This window comes from Nelumbo nucifera, chromosome 1, assembly GCF_055504915.1.
Source record: "Nelumbo nucifera cultivar China Antique chromosome 1, China Antique-T2T, whole genome shotgun sequence".
In the NCBI taxonomy this organism is placed as follows: Eukaryota; Viridiplantae; Streptophyta; class Magnoliopsida; order Proteales; family Nelumbonaceae; genus Nelumbo; species Nelumbo nucifera.
This window is the reverse complement of record NC_142649.1, coordinates 107,980,339-107,984,289: the sequence shown is the minus strand read 5'-3', so window position 1 is coordinate 107,984,289 and position 3,951 is coordinate 107,980,339.

Below are 3,951 nucleotides of genomic sequence, written 5' to 3'. Positions count from 1 at the left end.
TAGCTCACTGAGGTGGCAGGGAACGCCAAGTCATTGTCTAGTCAGCAGACCAATTCCATGTGTTCGTGTGCTAGCAGGTTAAGCCAAATTACCCCTCATCAATTGCCCCCACTCCTGTGCTATGGGTACTTGACCCGGTGCGGGATTTCACGACAAGCCTAGGTGGATTTGGCCAAGGTCTGGTCTGCGGGTCAGACCTGACCGGCCCAACTAGCTCAACCTTAGAGCTAGATCGCGTCTCGGGAACGCGCGAACATCACTCAGATTATAAATTCCGTAGATGTCAAACACGTGCTCAACCAATTTTGATCTCGAAAGTCGAGCGACTGCCCTCAAGGGAATCGTTAGATCTGGTTGATCTGAGTCATCCATGATCGACTATACCAGCTATAAATAGGGGCCTTGGGGTCAAATTTCCTTTGTCCTATTATGAGCTCTCACATTCTAGAGGTCACGCGCTAACTTCAGTGTCTCCAAGTCAATCATCCATTCTTGAGGTCGATCTTCTTCCTTTTTAGTAAGCCATCTTCCCTTGCTTCAGTTTTTCCTTTGTCTTTGTTTCCATCATGTCTAGTAGTAGTAGATTGTTTGGCGAAGAAAGTGCGGGGTCTGATCGAGCCAAAGAGGGCACCTCGGCTCAAGATCTGGAATCCGGTCCAGCCGAGGTAGGCACCTTAGTTCAAGACTGAAGAGCCTCTCATAAGAAGGCTTCGTCTTCAAGCCGTGTATGTCATCCTAGAGAACTAGATAGCTTCAGTCCTTCCACAATGTCTGTCGAACAAATCTATACTCTAGTTGCTCGGTACAAGTTCCTTAACCGTTATGGTTATTACCTTCCCCTAGAAGGTTTTCCTTGGGAACACGAGCACAAGGAGATAACCATCTTCACAGAGCACCTAATTGTCGGGCTTCGCTTTTCACTTCACCTCTTTATAATTGAAGTTTTAAAATTTTTTTATGTCACCATCGATCAGCTCCACCCAAACTCGATTCACACCGTGGTCGGTACCATCTCACTCTTTCATGACTTTGACCTTCCCTTAGACTTAGATACCTATAATTCGTTGTGTTCCATAAAGCAAAATCCCACTAGTAGTAAGGTCGAGAATAAATTTAGTTATTACATATCCTATTGGCCTGGATATAAACTCCTTCACGAGTGTCCCTCAAAGGTCCCGACCTGGAAGAGGAGATACTTCACTCTTGCTGTTGATGGGGGTGGCATTTCTCAACATACTGAATGAAAGGTATCAAGGACCCCGGGGATCGGATGGATAGGAAGATGAAGAAAAAGATGTGTTCCTGGCGGAGTTCGGCCATAAGTTAGAGGACTACTTGACCAAGGAGAAGCTCATTAAGGCTGAACTGAGTCCCCCTAGTAGGTCATCACTTCGGGTGCGGGTACTTCATCTTTTCATGCTATTTTCTTTTATATCGCTTTGATTGATCTTCTACTCATCTTTCGCAGGTATTATGGTTGATCTTTTAATGACTCGACTCTTCTCTGGCATGAAGAAGAGGAAGAGGAAGACACCCCGAGGTGATTCTTCCCAGGAACCGACAGCTGAGCCCGCTGCCCCTGCTAAGGCCGAGGAGGTTCTAGTTATCAACTTGGTCGAGGAGGACCAAGAGAGGAGGTCGCCACCTTGTCACCCCGAGGTGGCCCGATCTTCCGAGCTTTAGTCCAGTCATCCCGGGGCTGGCTCCTCAAGTGAGGGCCCCGAGGATAATCAAAGTATCCTGGACTAACAGGTCAGCCTCAAAAAGAGCATGAAGGTTGTTTTCCCCGAAGAGATCTCCTGGCTTACCGAGCAGCGGATTCTTGAACTGGGCGTGAAAGCACTATGTTATCCCATGGTGGTATGTCCCAATCTCATAGCTATGTTGCCTCTTAGGATGTTCTTCGATACTTAGAGAAATTTATTTCTTTCATAGGCCAACTCCATGGTTCACGCGCTCCTAAAGTAGTTCAAGCATTAGGTTGTGAAAGTGAAGAGTGGCAAGGTGGTAGTTGCTGAATACCAGGCTCGGGTGAAGATGGTCATCGAGGTCGTCAACAAGTTGGAGGCCGAGGTGGTGACAAAAGACGAGTAGATGTAGAGGGAGGCCAAGAGGTTGAACAAAGAAGTCAAAGAGCAAAGGGTCACTTTCGCTAAGCGTGAGGCTACTCTCATCTAGGGAATCAAGGATGCCAAGGTTCTTGCCATCCAAAAATGTAATGCTTTAGCGGAATTTGGTGAACTTAGGGAGAACCTCGGTATTGCAGCCTTTCGTAAGGGCTTCAAGCTTTACCGTTGGATGACAAGGTGAGCGTTCCCTAAGCTCGACCTCGGATCTATCACAATAGTGGGTGTCACTACGGAGATGCTGCTTAAGGCCAAAGAAGACCTAGATTCCAAGGAGGAAGATGATGACGACCTCAACAAGGAACTACGGAGAATGATGGCCAGGATTCTACTACCGAGGAAGCCATGGGCATCGAGGAAGCAAAGGAGAATTCTGCTACTACCAAGGATGGGGGTAAGGAGCCCCATGATTAATGATGAATGATTACTCTTGCCTCTTTTCTTGGACCCCGTTGTATAAACATCAGTCACTGAGCCTCCGAGCTCACTTTAGTAGGTTTTTACGCTTTTTTTTATGTACAATTTCACATTTTGAAGTAATGAAATTTAGTTGCTCTTTTGACCACCTCGCGTGCAATAATCTTTTAGAAACTTAGTGTTGCAAAAAATCTTTCAAGTGTAGGTTCACTCGAGGTACCTAACTTCTAGAATGGCTAGACACGGTATGGGGTAACCCAAGGTAACTGTGAGCTAAGGCGAATAGGCATAGTAAGGGATATAACCCGAGCTGCCTATGTGCCAGTAAGGCGTAAATAAGATGTACCCGAACTGCCTATATGCTAATAGCGACTAGGTCTTATTTCACTGAGGTGTTGAGGTCGTTACCAGCTCAGCACTAGGGCCCTTAGGCTTAGAGTGACTCATTGTCCACTCTTCAATATATCGTTTAGCCGACATGCGGCTTGACCAGTTCGTTGAAGAGGGTGGTCACTCGTACTTGGACTATTTTCGATGTGGCAGATGCTTGACTCCCGAGCTCATAGGTAGTACTTTCTTAGGTTATCGACGTTCCAAGCACGGGGCACTTGCCTCCCTTCCAATGCCTCGAGCTCGTGCGCCCCTTCACTAAACACCCATCGTACTTTATAGGGACCCTCCCAATTCGGTCTGACCATACCTACACCGAGCTCAGGTACCATAACATTCCGAAGTATTAGGTCGCCGACTTGGAAGTGGCGTCGCTTGACTTGGACATTGTATTAATGAGCTACTCGCAGCTAGTAGGCTGCAATCCAAATATAAGCCAAGTCGCATACTTCTTTGATCAGGTTGAGGTTGGTCCATAGCTCATCTTCATTAGCTTCCTCACCGTACGCCTCTAAATGCAGGGTCAATATTTCGATCTTAGCTGGGATGACGACCTCCTTACCATAGATTGAAGGGGGTTTCTCCGATTGCTGTCTTGGTGGTAGTTCTGTAGGCCCATAGAACATTGGGTAGCTCATCAACCCACAAACCCTTAGCTCGAGAAAGTTGAGCTTTGAGTCTACGGAGGATTGCCCTGTTTGTTACCTCGGCCTGACCATTCATTTGTGGATGCGCTACCAAAGTGATGTTCTATTGGATTTCCATCTTGGCACACCAATTCTGGAACTTGATGTCTTCGAACTACTTTTCGTTGTCAGATATCAGCACCTTCGGGAGTTTGAATCTGCATAGGGTATTCTTCCAGAAGAAATTTTGTGATTTCCAGGCTATGATGGTCACCAATGGCTCAGCTTGCACCCACTTCATGAAATAGTCAATCGCCATGACTAGGAATCTTCTTTGCCCAGTTGTAGGTGGGAATAGACCAAGGATGTCTATCACCCACTGGGCGAAGGGC